At 40.2% G+C, this 16,849-nt stretch overlaps 1 pseudogene across 1 annotated transcript; it reads right to left on the bottom strand.

Moving 5' to 3' along the window:
* Positions 1 to 454: 454 nt before the first annotated feature.
* LOC309820617 (large ribosomal subunit protein eL18-like) lies at positions 455 to 1,047 on the bottom strand (annotated as a pseudogene). Its single transcript has one exon. The product of its transcript is annotated as a large ribosomal subunit protein eL18-like (transcript).
* Between the last annotated feature and the right edge of the window lie 15,802 nt (positions 1,048 to 16,849).

The following is a 16,849-nucleotide window of genomic DNA, read 5'->3' as shown; positions in this document are numbered from 1 at the left end:
CTTCAAAAATTAAGGTGAAATAGAGACATTTTTAAATAAGCCCAAGCTGGGAGAATTCATCACTAGCTGATCTGCATTATAAGAAATGTTAAAGGAAGTTCTTTAGGTTGAAGAGAAATGGTACCAGATGGAAACTAGGATCCCCATCAGGGAATAAAGTACGCCAGAAATAGTAATAAGTATGAGTCAGTGTTAAAGACTTTTCTTAATTTCCTTAAAAGAAAAACTACTGTTTAGAGCAAAAAATGATACTACATTGTGGGAGTTAACATATGTAAAAACAAAAATAAATGTCAAAAATAGAACAAAAGGGGGAGGAAATTAAAATCTACTGTTGTAAGATTCTTACATTGTATGTGAAGGGGAATAATATTAACTCAAGGTAGACTTTGATAATTTAAGAATGCATATTGCAATTCCTAGAACAATCTTTTTTTTTTAGCATCCAAAATCTTTTTAATAACACGGTAGGATCTGGGGTTTGTTTTTGTAGCCACGGCTAGCCCATCGGCATCTGGCACGTTCAAACTTCCGGCCCTTGGAGCGTACATAGGGTTTGGTGTGGCTATGCGGGGTTCTTGGGGCCTTGCTGAAATGCCTGTACACCTTTTGGCCCTTGCGAGGACCAGAGAGGAGGACAGTGCCACAGCCTTTGGGGGAGTCCAGGGCCAACTTGTCGAAGGTGAGGATCTCGCCCTCCGCCTTGAGGATGCAGCTCCAGGCGCAGCTGCTCACTCGAAGAGCACACACCTTCCATTTGGGCACCTCCTGGACATGCACATCATCGGTTATAGTCCCCACAAGCACAGCTCTTTCGCCTTCCCGGCCAGGAAGCTTCATCTTCCAAATCATCCGGGAAAGGGACAGAGGTGGCCAGTTGGTGTGACTCATGAACAACCTCTTCGGTACAACTTGATTGAAGGTGAAGTTGGTTCATCTGGCCAGAAACCTGTACAGCTTGACCAACAGCCTTAGGTAGATGTCCTGGCTCTTGGGCTCCTTGCGTGGAAACTTTCAGTCCTTGTTGTGCTGGATGTCAACTCCCATCATGGCTCTTCCTCCTTAGCCAGGTCCAGAAAGAGAAAGCTAGAACAATCATTTAACAAGAGATATAGATTTTTTTTAAAACTATATGAGATAAAAATAGAATACTAAAAATTCTCAAGAACCCAAAAGAAAAAGGAAAGGAGGGAAGAAAATTTTAAAATAAGAAAGTGGAAAAAACAGATATCTAATGGCAAAATGGTACTTTCAATCCAACCAAATCAATAATTATATTAAATGTAAATGAACTAAACACTTCAATTAAAAGGCAGAAATTATCTGACAATAAAAGAGCAAGACCCAATTATATCCTTTTATAATAAGACACACACTTTAAGTATAAAAACACAGAGAGGGGAGGGATAAACTGGGAGATTTGGATGGACATACACACACAACTGCATATAAAATAGATAACTAATAAGGACCTACTGTATAGCACAGGGAGCTCTACTCAGTTCTCTATAATGACCTATATGGGAAAAGAATCTAAAAAAGAGTTGATATATGTATAACTGATGCATTTTGCTGTAGAGCAAAAAGTAACACAACATTGTAAATCAACTATACTCCAATAAAAATTTTTTTAAAAAGATTTGGGGCAATTGCAGTAATGACTGTAGATTAGATTAAAATATTGTATTAGTGTTAAATATTCTAAAATTGCTAACTTTTTGGGTGACGTAAGTGAATATTCTTGTTCTTATGAAATGCATACTGAAACATTAAAGGGGTAAGGAACCTAATGTATGTAATCTACTCTCAAATGGTCCAGAAAAAAAATAATTATAGCTAGAGAAAGGTAAGGCAGGTTCTGCAAAATACTAAAATTTGATGAATCTGGAAAAAAATTCTTAAATAAAAATAAATAATAATATAAACACAGAGAGGTTAAAAGTGAAAAGATGCACTAATTAAAAGAAAGGGTATATTAATAACAGTTGAAGTAGATTCAAGACAAGGAATACCACTAGAGGAAAGGAGGAAATTTTCATATGATAAAAAGAGTCAAATAATCAAGAAGACAGAACAATCCCAAATATGTATGCATCTAATAACAGAGCTTATGAACACATGAAGCAAAAATGGACAGAACTAAAGAACTGTGTGTTTCACTGTATGTAAATTATATGTCCATTAAAAACCTAGAAATTTTTTTAAAAAGACAGGTTCTCTGGCACAGAAATAGGTCTGGGGCTCAAGGTCAAGACATTACCTGCAGTCAGAGTCCCAGAGGGTTGTCCCAGAGCTCTGAAATCCCTCCTGCCTGCAGTCAGGGAGGAACCCTGGCAGCTGGCTCAACACAGAGCCAATGGTCACAGAGGAAGGTAAGAAATCGCACCTGTGAGGGAAGCAAGGGACAAGGGCAGGGAGCTGGTCAGAGCTTAACAGACACCACTAGTAGGTAGAACACAGTGTAATGTCCTATCTCAGCCCTTTTATTTTCCTCATAATCCTTACTACAACTTGTAACCATTGAGTTTATCTATGTGTTATCTCGGTTGGTGTCCATCTCTCCCCTAACCTGTAAATCCCATGAGGGCAGGGACCATGTCTATCTTTTCCACCAGAGCTTATCCTAAGCTCTGGGCACAGTGGCCGACATATAGGAAGAACCTTGACAGTTGACATTGGATAAATGAGTGAATAAATGAATGAATGAGGACATAAAAGAAAGGGAATGAGAGAGGAGGGAGAGAGGAAGGGAGGGAAAGAAACAAAAAAGAGAGAGAAACAGGAAAAATCTATGTCTTACTGCCCCTAGAAGGGCTAAGGCAGTGTCATGAAGAATGGGAAGTCAACGTACAAACCCTCAGATCTCTTTTTCCATCCCAAAGTTTCCCAGGAACTCCTGCAACCCCTGACTAGGCTGCCCTGCTCCTATTCCTGTCCTGCCACCTGAGCCCCTGACCTCAGCAAGACCCTAAGGACCAAGGGTCTCAGTGGAGATGCTCTATGGCTCCTCCCAGGACGTTCTCTCTGACTTCAGTGTGTCCTGTACTAAATCAGACCTTTGTCTGCCAGAGCACAGTCTCAGCTCCTCAGGGGAGGAATCGACAGTCCCCAATTTGCTGCCTCCCTACCCCATCTCCACAGTAGGCCATTTCCCAGATAACAGCCATTGTCACTGCCTTTGTGCAGGCCCAGGCATCCTGAAATTGAGTCTCCAATCTCCTGGCAGACGTGCTCAGGAAATGGAAAATCCATGCCTGTCCATGCTGCCACACCGGCAGTTGATTCCAAAGCACACAGGACACCTGCTCCCTGGGGTGCAGAGTGGACAGATAGATAACTCGAGACGGCCTGAGCAGAGGGAGATCTAACTCCCATGACCAGCCCTCCAGGGTAGGATCAGCAACTTCCTGGGAGCTGAGGACACCCACAACCCCCTACTAGTATCACCACTCACAGCAGGGCCTGATCAGCTAGGGTCATCCCTGGAAAACCTTGGGACCCCAGAGTTCCAGAGTCCTATTTATAAGAAGGCCTCCTTGCCCCCTGGCAGAACAAAGGATTCAAGGAACTAGCAATCCTCAGAGAGGAAGATAGACCATAGATGCTCCCACCCCCAGGAACAAGCTTTTGAAAGCGCAAAGCCAACCAGCGATAGGAGAAACCCCTCCTTTCCATTCCTCAAAGGGCAGCCTGCAGATGCTTCTGACTCATGCTTTAAAAACTCTCACTATTGGTCCACAGCTGCGTTAAACATAATCCTAAATATTTCGAGACAATCAGGGAAATTTTATTATGAACCTGGTATTAGACAATACAAAGGATCTTTTTTGTTGTTAATTTTGTTAGGTGAGATAATGCCTTGTTGTTATGTAAGAAAACATCCATTTTTTTAAGAACTGTATCCTGCAGGATTATAATGATGCAATATTCAAGATTTGCTTTAAAATACTTTACTACAGGAAAACGGAAGAAGGAAAACTATCATAAGGCAGAATCCAGGTTTAGCAAGGTAAGATGCTATGATTGATTAAAGATGTCTGCCCTAGGCAGGGGATATGCAGCAAGGACAGGAAGTGGAGGGGAGTACAGGATATCAGCTACATATTTGCCATCCTGACTGGCCCCTTGTCTGTCAGTCAAATGTCTACTTTGCCTTTCAGGCCTGCTTCAAAGAATACCTTAGTTATGTATTGATTAACTGGGAGTTAATACGTTCTTACACAATTCAGTCTCGTGTTTTGGGGTTTTTTTTTCTGTTTCTGCTCTAGGACAAGCCAGAAATGAGAGCCAACAGGGTCTTGGCCTAACAATTGCTATCATTAATTAACTTTAATATGAAAGTACTGATTTTATATTTTAGACTCAGCTAAATGATTTCCCGTTTCCTTACTTCCCAGCAGGAAGTGATATTAATAACTGTAATTTATAGGAGGCCCACCATTGTGCCAGGCAGTGTGCCAAGTGCTACACACACATCACCTCATTAATCATCACCCGTGAGCTAGGACTGTGTTACCCCTGCATTTCAGGTCCAAGTTGGAATCATTTGCACAAGGTCATACAGAGGATGAACAGTAGAGTCAGGCTCTCTGATACCAAAGGCAGTGCTGGAACGTTGTAAGTTCCCATCTCCCACTGAATGCCTGGACTAGGCTCTTATAAATTTTTTAGCCACAAGAGATCTGGGCCTTTGTGGACTAGAGGGTCAGAGAGAAAAGAGGAGATCAAACTCCAAAGCTCAGCTGCTGAGAGCCGGTAACCCCGGGGGAATCTCTGCTCTAAACAAGAGCGGGAAAGAAGAAACACCATCTGCTAAGGGCTTCCCCAGCCCCCCGTGGAACCCCTCTCCTCCTGGCGCTCAGAGCAGCTGCTCAGAAGCCACCAGGGAGGGACTCCCTTCTGTGAGGGTTCCAGGTGGCTGGGGCCACTTCCCTGAAAACTCAGCCCTCTCTGGGGCCAGCATTCTGTGTATTAGCAAAATGATGGGTGAAAACTTGGGGATTCAATCAATGAAATCGGGGAGACGAATTTGGGATTCCATTAACATAATTCTAATTGGATGCAATCCTTAGCTCAGGGTTTTCTTATTTCACAATGGCAATTTGAATCAAAACTTTTGTGTGAGTTTGGTTTTTTCTGTGGGTTTTGGATTTTTACCAGTAAATTAATATCTTATCTGCCATGCTGTGGGAGGGGTGTGCCGTCCACACAAAATGCAAAATTCCAATGTGGGCATTAAACGTCTGGCTCATGCAAAGAATCTGATAGTCTAACTGAAATGATATGTATTTAGAAAGAAGGAAAGGTTGGTTGCTTTTCTCTAATTCTCTGTGGTCTTCTGCTTCTGTTCCCCCCGCCCCCTTAAAAAAGGACTCCAGGGTTTTCCCAGGAGTCAGTGAGAATTGCTGGTAATAATTTGGGGGTCGAAGTTAGTGAATGTAATATGAATGAGTTCAAACTTAAGCAGGTCAGGGATTTCAGCTGAAATGTTGGGAATGAGGCTTGAGCTCGTGGGAATTGTCCAGTCTGAACTGGCTCAGTGAGTATGTCCAATTGCAGTATTGGGTACAGTACAGATAACCTGCTGCATTGAAATGCGGTACCTGCATTTGTGTGGGCTGTGGTCTTTGATATCCTTCATTGACTATATGGCTCTCCATTAAGAATTTGGGAAAATACTGAACTAGAGAAACAAACGGTTAAGACATTAGTTTGTCCCTCAACTATACTCAAGGTCTTAAAAATAAGCCCTCCATGCTCCCAAGTTCTACAGTCTTCCAAAAATCATCCTTCCCCTGAAAATCTAGGTAGCGATAGTCTGAGTCCCCAAACAGCTTAACTGTAAGAAAGACTCACTTTCTCAGGTTCTCTCCCCAACGATCTCTAAAAATCCCTGAGGAATACTTCCATGTCCCAGGTCCCAGGTCCCCTCAAAGCAGCCCTGGTTGTTGCCAGAACATTAAGTAGCTGTCTGACTTTTGGTCAACTTGTTCCTTCATTCCTGTGTTGCATTTCTCTGGATTATTTCTGCTCTCTTAAAAGTCCCATCCCAAATTCCCCCCAAGCACAGAAACCAGATTGTAAACCAGATGGTAACATTTAACAAAATTTTACTGAAGCCTTAGGGGGAGCAAAAGGGAATTACAGTGCAGAGGGCTATCTCCCTCCTTGGGCTCCATTGGGCTGCATCGCTGGAACCACCAGTTCCCTTTCCACAACAGAATTGTTTGTCTCTATCTCCCTTCCCTACATGAGTTAAGATCCTCACCCCCATCCCAGTCTCCTCTGGGGTCCAGCAAGAGGGGGCCGAGGTAGGTGTGGGTGGGAGGAGGAAGACTTTCGGTCTCTGCTTCCCATGATCTGCAGACATGCTAACTCAACCCAAAGTGAAGACATAGCCTTAGCACCATCGTGAAGAGCAGCTGAACTCCTCACTTCTCCCAAGATGCCATTTCAGCAAAGAATGTTTTGCCTTATGGCTGTGAAACCGAAAGTCCCATGAAAGGATTTGTCTTAAATTTGGACGTAATTTGCCCTCAAAGTTATATACAAGTCTCCCCTTGTTGAAACAGAAAGTCACTCGTTTTTAAAACTGAACCCTATCTGGTCACTCTTTGTCATCAATAATGGGGTTTGCCTTTATAATTTGGAGGTTATCAAACACAGCAGCCGGGAAAGACTGTAGTGCCTAAACTACTCTCTGTCTTTGTGGTCTGTCCTTTCACACCTAAGTCTTCCCAAGGGGGCCATCCTGTATGTGTGTCCCTGTGCTCCAGATATGTCTCTTTACATGATGCTACCCTGCTGGGTCCAGGGTCCCAGGCGGAATGAACAGTTTTCGATCAAGCTGGTGACACAAACTAAAGAAAAGGCCTTTGAGCGTTGCTGGAGCAGTGTGTATGGTCTAAGGAGAAACAATACAAGAAGTGAAACTGTCTGTGACAAAAGGAAGGACAATGTAACAGAGTTTGGCCCACATTGAAAGAAGAGTGCCAGGGCAGAGCTCTTGACAGCACCCCAATGCCAGCATCTTTTTAGCCTCTTCTTTGTGTTGTTGTATTGTGTTATGCTCACAGGGGACCTGGCCTTGATTTTCCTCTAGGGTAAAGTATGCGTTTTTCCTTTTTAAAACCTTTCAGATTCTTTGTCCTGATGTGTCTTAATCTATACTTCTCAAACTAGGGTATACTCTTCCCTTCCCCGGGGATATGTAGCAGTGTGCTAGAGGTGCGGGAAATCACAGAACACTGCACACATCCATGGCATGTGGATTTAACTAAAAAATGGCTGGGGTGCCATTTTGAATTTTTGTACTTTTTCACAAGGCAAAGTCGGCAACCTCCTGCTTTTCCCTTTCATATAATTTCATGGTTTTTTCATGACAGCTTGGAGATTTTTTTAAATGTTTAATCAAAGTAATGCATTTGAACATAGTTTTAAAATCAAATCATACAAAAAGCTTCTCATGAAAAATCATAATGCCCTGCCCTATTCCACCCCCTCCCCAGACTAGCTGTCCAGATGTAGTGACTTATAACTCTTTATAACTCTAACAGTTGTTTTTTCTTCTAGCTCCCTCCACGTGTCTAAATAATATGTTTAAACAGTTATCTATTGATCCATAAATTTCAGACATTCTCTATTGATTTTGAATTATGATAGATGTCAGTTTGGCTCCTTTATTCCACCAATCTGTATGGCCCCCTCCAGCTATTTCACAATTTTTAGTTAAATAATTGGTGTTGTAAAATAGATATTTGCTGTTTGTTGGCAACCTAACCTCCATTCTCTTTCCTCTTTTAACTGTACCTTGATTTCCATTTGGGTACCCACTGTTCCCCTACACAGTCACCACTTTCCTTGGAAACTGACATGATCTCTGGCTACAGGGTTGGGCCCTGATTGGCTAAACCCCATCCCGCAAGCTACAGTGATTGATCAAGAGAAGGCATGTAACCCAATATTGACCAATGAGATGCTTTCTGAAGGAAACTGGGATAGAATTTCCTTGTTTTTCTGCAGAAGCCCCTAGGGAAGTATTCTCTCCCTGATGGACTGAACCCTAGACACTCCTAGAAGGTCCTGGAAGCTACCTTGCACCCATGAGGAAAGCTGGTATTAACTCTGAATAGATATTGCCAAGGGGAATGATGGAAATTAAAAATTTTAGAGAACCCCTGGATCAAGCCTCATCTGCAGCCTAAACTACCTTCTAAGTTGCCAATCATGTGAGCAAAATACTGTAATTCCCTTTAAGGCTTAAGCCACTTTGAGTTTTCACTTACTTGCAAAGGAAAGACTGCTCACCAATGTAAGGGTTTGCAACAGTATGATCACACAGCAAATTATTTGTGGTTTCACTGCAGAGCTGAAAAGTGTACAATTACATATCCTTTCATGTACAGGCTTTTGGGTAGTTTTTAAAAATTATTTCACTTGCAAAATTTTCCATATGCGTATTCTTAATTCTTTCCACATACTCATCTCCAACCTCCTCCTCCACTCCCCGCTGGTGGTCCTCTCTGCTGTCAGCCTGTACCTTCCTTCTCTTCAGTGCTTTCCTGAATTGAATCCCTTATTTCCTGGATGCCATGACATCTCCTCTTTTGGATTACTCAGGATTTGCTGGGACACTTTCTCAATGTTTTCTATGAAAGAGTTTTAAGCAGGCAAGCTGTCTGTGGCTAGGTGAAGATGTCTTAATTCTGCCCTCACACTGGACTGATAGCCTGGCAAGGTATAAAACTCCTGGTTGAAAAGTATATTCCATAAAGTTTTTGACGCTATTGTTCAGCTGCTTTCTGGTACCCAACGTTGCTACTGAGAAGTCTGATGTCATTCTGATCCTAGTCCTTTGCGTATGAATTCTTTTGTATTGTTTTATATTTGGAAGCTTTTAGGGAATTTCCTAATCCCAGGTTCTAAAACCTCTCTATAATATGCCTTAACTTGGATCTTCCTTCTCTCATTCTGATGTGTCCTCTTTAGGAGGTGGGCCTTTTTAATCAGGAGGCTGGCATCCTTCATTTGGGAAAATTTTTTCATACAGCTTTTCCTCTGTTTCCTTCCCTGTTTCTTCTCTTCTTTCTTCCTGGAAACTTCTTAGTCAGAGGTGGGATTTTTAGAGTTTATTCTTTATGTTTCTTCTCACCATCCTCATATTTTCCAAACCTTTATCTTTTTGTTCTGCTTTTTGTCTTATTTCTTTGACTTGGTCTTCCACCCATTTTTACTTGAACTGTCATTTTATTTCAATGAGATCTTTATAGTATCTTGTCCTTGTTTTAGAGATGCAATACCTTCTCATTGCTCTCTGAGAATATTTATTAGAACTGGGTTGGTAGCAGTTTTGGAAGTTTTCTTCTGTTTGCTATATTATCTCTGCTTCTCCCAGATTGCTTTATTCAGTTTTGCTTTTTTACTTTGGTTTCTCTCTTTCAGGATGAAGGCTTTCCTCATTTGTCTGGTGACATTTGATTGTCTGTATTTAAAAACTGACTGAAAATTCAGAGACCTGGCAAGATTCATGCACAGCAGGCTTATATTAAGGTGATGTGGAAGGAAGTTAGCCATTGCATTGGTGGATTCCCCAAATCAGTGCATGGAGGTCTTTTCTCCAGGGCAATTCAGTTTCTCCAGAGAAAATACTTCTTCTTTCCTACCTTGTTGGGGATTAAGCTGGTCTGCACACTAAGCAGAGAGAGGTAAGGCTGATGGTAGAATTATTTCACCTGTAGACCTTCAGTTAATTTTGCTGAACCTCAGTTCCAAATTTCTTGGGTTTAATTTCTCCAAATAGTCTTTGGAGACTTCTGTGTACTGGCATTATGTACACAGAAGTGGGAAACAGGGCTTGGGGAGAGGATTCAATGATTTATTCCACATTGAATCCTCAACAAATCCTCCAGTTTGTAATTCCACCCCTCACCCCTAGCCTGCTCAGTAACCAGTGCCTCTTCATCCTGGGCCATCCAGAATTCCATAGGATGGGTCAGCTCACTTCTCATTCACATCCCACTCTGCACACACTGGATACTGAGGCCTTTTGTGTTATGTAGATAGTGACGAGAAAATAAGTACTTTTTATTTTTCCAGGAGCCCAGTTGTATTAACAATATAGTTAGGGACTTCCCTGGTGGTCCAGTGGTTAAGACTTCGCTTTCCAATGCAGGGGTTGCAGGTTCAGTCCCTGGCTGGGGAGCTGGGATCCCACATGCCTCACAGCCAAGAAACATAAAACAGAAACAATATTTAACAAATTCAATAAAGACTTTAAAAATGGTCCACATCTATCTATCTATCTATCTATCTATCTATCTATATAGTTAAAATAATATTAGGGTTAGATATTGCTAAGTGATCAGGGAAAGGGCAAAGACCGTAGAAAGCACAGTTAACACTGACATCACTGGCCCACGTGGCTAGCCCAGGATACCAGAGAAAGGAAAACTATAGGGTGGAATCTGCTCAGAGGTCACAGAAAAATGCATACCTAGATGTTTTAAAGTAAATTTGTCATCTTTTCTTTTTAACCTTTAACACATAAGTTAATTATACAGATCATTTAACTTCCTAACAAAAATATACTCTGTTAAATATTTTATTTTCAAGATGTGGGAATATGCTTATTTCAATATCCTGCTACAATGAATTCCCAGGGAACCGTCAAATTCTGGATCATACGGCTTTGGTTTCGTTCTTCTTATATCATTTCATAACACAATGATTTAAAAGTTATATCTTTAAATGGGATCATGGATCAAAACAGGAAAGCTGGGGCATTAGTTTGAAATTAGTGAAATATTCCAGCCAGATCATGAGGAAAATTCAGAACTCCAAAGCATCAAGGGTTGTGGTAACTTTGTTCTAACTGCTGAAGCTCCCCACGAAGATTTGAGGATTATCAAGATGTTACCACAATGTAGTAGCAATTGGGGGGAAAGTGCAGGATGGCTTAAAGCTATTTTAAACTTGAGTTTTATTGTTGTGAACTGCAACTGAGCCTAAAGTTTAGCATCTCTGTTTCAGGAAAACCTGGAGCAATAGCTGTGTGAAACCATCACTCCTGAAGTGACATTTTAAATCCAACGTACAACCTATTAAGAAAGCTAAATTTAAAATTAGTGACAATACCGAACACCAAATGCTGATGAGGATTTCTCATACATTGCTAGTGGGAATATAAAATGTCACAGCCATCCTGGGAAATAGTTTGGCAACCTCTTAAAGCACTAAACATACACTTACCATTTGACCCAGCAATCACACTCCTGGGCATTTAGCTCAGAGAAATGAAACTCATGTCCACATAAAAACCTGTACTTGATTGTTCACAGCAGATTTTTGTAAAAACCAAAGACTGGACACCACCAAAATGTCCTACAATCAGCTAATGGTTAAACAAACATCTACACCATGGAATACTACTCAGCAATCCCCAGGAAAGGGACTGTCAACACACACAAAAACCTGGATGCATCTTGAGAGCATTATGCTGAGTGAGAAGAAAAGCCAGTCACAAAAGGTCACATACTGTATGATTCCATTTATACATAATTCTCAAATCACAAAATTACAGAGGAAGTCAGATTAGTGGTTGCTAGGGGTTAGGGAGGGGGAGAGGTATAGGCAGGACAGTGGATAGGACAAGAAAAGGAGAGCACAGAGGATCTTTGTGGTGATGGAACAGTTCTGTATCATGATTGCAGCTGTGGTTATATGGATAATACACGTGATAAAATTGTATAGAACTAAATATACACACATAAGTGAGGCCATGTAAAACTGGTAAACTCTCAATAAGGTCTGTGGATTGTAACAATGGTTTTGTTACAATGGTTTTCTGGTCTTGATATTGAACTGTATATAGTTACATATGACCATGTCTTTGAAAGAACCTGGATGAGGGGTACAGGGGATCTCTATATGTTATTTTTGCAATTTCCTATGAATCTATTGTTTATTTTTATTTTTTTATTTATTTTTATTGTAGTATAGTTGATTTACAATACTATGCCAATCTCTGCTGTACAGCAAAGTGACTCAGTTATACACATATATACATTCTTTTCCATTATGGTTTATCCCAGGAGATTGGATATAGTTTCCTGTGTTATACAGTAGGACTTTGTTGTTTATTTGTTGTTTACCCATTCTAAATGTTATAGTTTGCGTCTATCTACCCCAAACTCCCAGTCCATCCCTCTCCTTCCACAAAGCTTTTTTTTTTTTTTGCCACGCTGCATGGCTTGTGGGATCTTAGTTCCCCAACCAGGGATTGAACCAGGAGCCTCAGCAGTGAAAGTGCCAAGTCCTAACCACTGGACCACCAGGGAATTCCCTAAATCTATAACTATTTCAACTAATCCTCACTGAGTTAGAGAAAACAGAAGGTCTGTAGTGGCCCACATTAAGCAAGAGCCCATCAATACATGGCACAGTCACCAGTCAAACATGCTACAAAAAGAAGGCTTAGGAGAGAGAGGAGAAACTGAGGGAGGAGGCAGAAAAGAGGAAGGTAGAGGAAAAGACAAAAATGATGGTAAAATATTAAATATCCTGACAAAGTAAGCAAAAGTCAGACAAAGACTTCAACATGGAAAAAGTATAACTCAAAAAAATAAAAGCATATTTCCCATCAGTGGTGAGTGTTACAGATCTTAGAGTAAGAATTAATAAGATAAGAGCTCAAAGATGAGACAAAATAGCAGATTTGGATAAAAAGGGAAAATGAGGAGCTGGGGGGAAAAATCAAGAACCAAAACAACAACATATGAAATCTAACAAATAAATTAGAAAGAAGAAGGAATGGGGCTTAAAATTTAATTAATAACATGAAGAAAAAAATCATCCCAGGACAATAAGAGAAGAAAAACAAAAAGTTTAGAGCAAAAATGCACCAAAAGACGAACGATTTTGTCCATGACATAAAGAACCCAACACAGGTAAGATAGAGCTAACTCAGAGATATAATACAGAAAAAAATCCCTGAAATAAAAGAACTAAATTTTCAGATTGAAAATGCATATCATATACTAGGGGGAAAAACTGTTACAGAATATACAAACAGAGACACAATCTAGTTAAATTATTGAACTTCATAGGTGAATAAGTAACTCTTCAGGCTTTCAGAGAGAGAAAACAAGTCACCTCCAACTGCTCATAGCAACTTCAATGCCAAAAAAAAAATGGAGAAGTAGCTAAAAAAGAAAAATCTGAGGGAAAGAATGTAAGCATAAGAATATTATACCCAGCCAAATTATCATTCAACTATAAAGACAATCAGCTGACATTCTCTAACATGAGGAAACTCAGGGAGTATAGTACCTCTGAATCCTTCCTGAAAAAATACTCTGTTGAAATTCAAGAACACAAGAAGGGATCAAAATACAGAGTATGGAGATGGCAACTTTGAAAAAGCCCCATGGTGAGCACCAAATTCACATAAATATTGAACAATAACGTAAATGGTCCATAATGTCTACTTTATAAATCTGGACAAAGAAAAAATAGTAAAACAATTAAAATCAAGGGGTGAGGGAAGAGGTTGAGAGAAAGTGTGAGGTGCTGATTACCTTATCTAAAATGTGATAAGACTTCTGTCCACAAAATTTTAAAAACAGGATTATGTAAGTAAGATCTACATAATGGCTCCCATCTTTTAAAGATTTCCATATATTTCTTAATCTAAAAGGCACTTTAGGAAATTGTATATCTCAGAGTAAGGAAATATTTATCTGAAGCTTAGCATGTCTTCAGTTTCCCTTCAGTTTTTTTTCTGTTGAATTAAAATAAAATTAATTTTAATTTTTTATTTTATAATAATATGTACAATATAATCCCATTTCTATAAAATTATTTCTATCAACCCACTTTTTCTGTCTCTCATATGCAGAGAGAGATAGTTGGAATAGTATCTAAAGTATTAACACTACTTATTTCTGGCTAGTAGGATTTCAGATGATTAGTTGCTCTTTTTAAAAAAAACTTTTCTATAGTGCTTCAACTTTTAAATGAGGGTATATTACTTTTATGAAATGACAAACTTACTTAAAATAATAATAAATTCACACAGGTACATTTTAAATAATAATTGACAGATTTTTTTTGCAACTTGAAAAAAGAGAAAAGGGACACTCTGGTGAAAAAGCAAAATCAATCAAGCAAATTTAAAAAGTGTTTAAAGCCTCCTTCAAGGTCAGTTTAAAAATCACCTTGGGTGCATGCTCCGGCAGCACATATGCTGAAATTGGAACAATACAGAGAAAATTAGCATGGCCCCTGTGCAAGATGACACACAAATTCATGCAGCGTTCCATACTTTTGGTGCAGTTGCTGTGAAAGACAGTATGGTAGTTCCTCAAAAAAAAAAAAATAGAATTATCATATGATCCAGCAATTCCACTTCTGAGTACATAAACAAAAGAATTCAAAGCAAAGTCTCAAAGAGATAGTTGTACATCCTTGTCTATAACAGCATTATTCACAATAGACAAAGGTGGAAGAAACCCAAGTGTCCACTGATGGATGAATGGATAAACACAATGTGGTATATACATATGATGGAATGTTATTCAGACTTAAAAAGGAGCTCAGTAAAAAGGAAGGAAATCTTTTCACATGCTATAACATGGATGAACCTTGAAGACATGCTAAGTGAAATAAGCCAGTTTCAAAAGGACAAATAATGCATGGTTTCACTCATATGAGGTACCTGGAGTAGTCAAATTCATAGACACAGAAAGTAGAATGGTGGTTATTAGGGGCTGGGAGGACAGAGGGATTGAGATTTATTGTTTAATTGGGTATAGATTTTCAGTTAGGGAAGATGAAAAATTTTTGGAGATGGAGGATGATGATGGTTGCACAACAATGTGAATGTACTTAATGCCATAAAATGTACACTTAAAAGAAGGCTAAAATGGTAAATTTTATGTTATGTGTATCACATTTTTGTTAAGATCACCCTGAAAGGAAAAGCCCACGTAATTAGGAAGGGGGAGAGAAGATGAGGGACTGTAGATATGACTGAAGGTTTTGTGTCAAAAGAGGCAGCCAAGCTAGAAAAAATGCCCTTATAGACTGAACTGTAAAATAATACATTTTATTTTTTATAATATTTATTTAATTACTTTATTTATTTATTTGGTTGTGCAGGTTCTTAGTTGCGGCAGGTGGGCTCCTTAGTTGCGGCTTGCCAGCTCCTTAGTTGCGGCATGCATGTGGGATCTAGTTCCCCGACCAGGGATGGAACCCAGGCCTGCTGCATTGGGAGTGCAGAGTCTTAACCACTGCACCACCAGGGAAGTCCCAAATAATGCATTTTAATATGTTCGAAAAGGCATGTTTGAGCAGCCAGTCAGGAGACCAAGATGAAGTGGGTTCTTTAACTTACAGTATGTGACTGAACAGATGTTGATGCTTAGGGCATTTTATTGGTCTTTGTTCACAATGTTTATAATGATGATGCCTATAAGATGTTCAATGCAAATTTCCTGACGTGAAGTAACTGGTTAAGAAAATTTTAACAAGATAATATGAGCTTCTGAGCAAACCACGGTATCGGCTGGAGAAAGTGAACAGATGGAGGTAAGATTCTGCACAACTGCAAAAGTGGCAGAAGCGGGCTCAGACACATCCTGAATGAGGCAGAACCATTGCCTCAATTTTGGTAGTGCTTCCCCTCGAAGGGTCTGCCTCTTGATTCCCTTAGTGTTCTCAGTGGGGAAGCAAAATGGGTAAATTTTGTAATAAGGAGTGGTTTGAATACTTATCTTGTGGAGAGTGCCTTGAAAAGTTTGTCCTAACTCACTAACATATGCCAGTTTTGCAAGGAGAGCTGATGGTCAGTGTTTATGAGACATCAAAACCTAGTGTGTGCATGCCACAACTACTGAGTCCACGCAGCACAACTACGGAAGCCCACATGCTCTAGGGCCCGCGTGCCGTAACTACTGAGCCCACATGCTACAACTACTGAAGACCACATGCCTGGAGCCCATGATCTGAAACAAGAGAAGCCACTGCAATGAGAAACCCACGCACTGCAACAAAGAGTAGCCCCCGCTCGCCGCAACTAGAGAAAGCCTGCACACAGCAGTGAAGACCCAATGCGGCCAAAAAAAAAAAAAACCTATTGTGAAAACATCAATGAGTTGAGTGAATTTGTTTTTCTCCCTTCATGATAAAGTGACTTGCAAAACCAGCTTATTGAGCAAGTTTCTTTTTTCAAGGTTGAACCTACTCAATCAAAATCTGTAAGGCCAAACTATGGAGGTACTCTATTAATAATCACACCAAGGCCTGGAACTAATTATGGGGATGCTCAGAACTTCAGGCAAACTGGCTCTCCAAGTTGCTGACACAGCTTTAGGGCAAAGTAATCAAAATGCCCCAACATCTGCAAAAAAGCTTGATCTGATTTTTTCTTCCTTTCTTCGGTCATTGTCTTAGTGAGATTGGACTTCTGCTTCCAGAAAGATGGTGTAGACATACTTTTCCCTATCCCTCCTGCTTAGTATAGCTGACACCCTGGACATTATATGCAAAACAAATATAAGACTCTGAAAGGTGGAGAGAAGATGACAAGCTGGCTAGGGACTTCAGGACCCAAGGAATGACTCAGGTGAATTCCCTGGATTTTCTTTTTGCCTCATATAACCCACTGGGTGTTGGAGAAGCTGGCAGCCTGGGAATGTCAATGGGTGAAGATAAAAGAAACCTTGAGAAAAGTCTGCTCTCTTTAGACAAAGGATCAAGAAAGGTCAGCCTAGCAAGACAGAAAACTTCTAGAGAATAACTGCTCTACTCCAACCAAACATCAAAGAAAAAGCTTAGCCCCATTCCCACA

The sequence above is a fragment of the Grampus griseus genome (assembly GCF_964374135.1).
Source record: "Grampus griseus genome assembly, chromosome: 1".
In the NCBI taxonomy this organism is placed as follows: Eukaryota; Metazoa; Chordata; class Mammalia; order Artiodactyla; family Delphinidae; genus Grampus; species Grampus griseus.
Note: the sequence above shows the minus strand (reverse complement) of the source record. Positions and strands in the feature narration are given on the sequence as shown.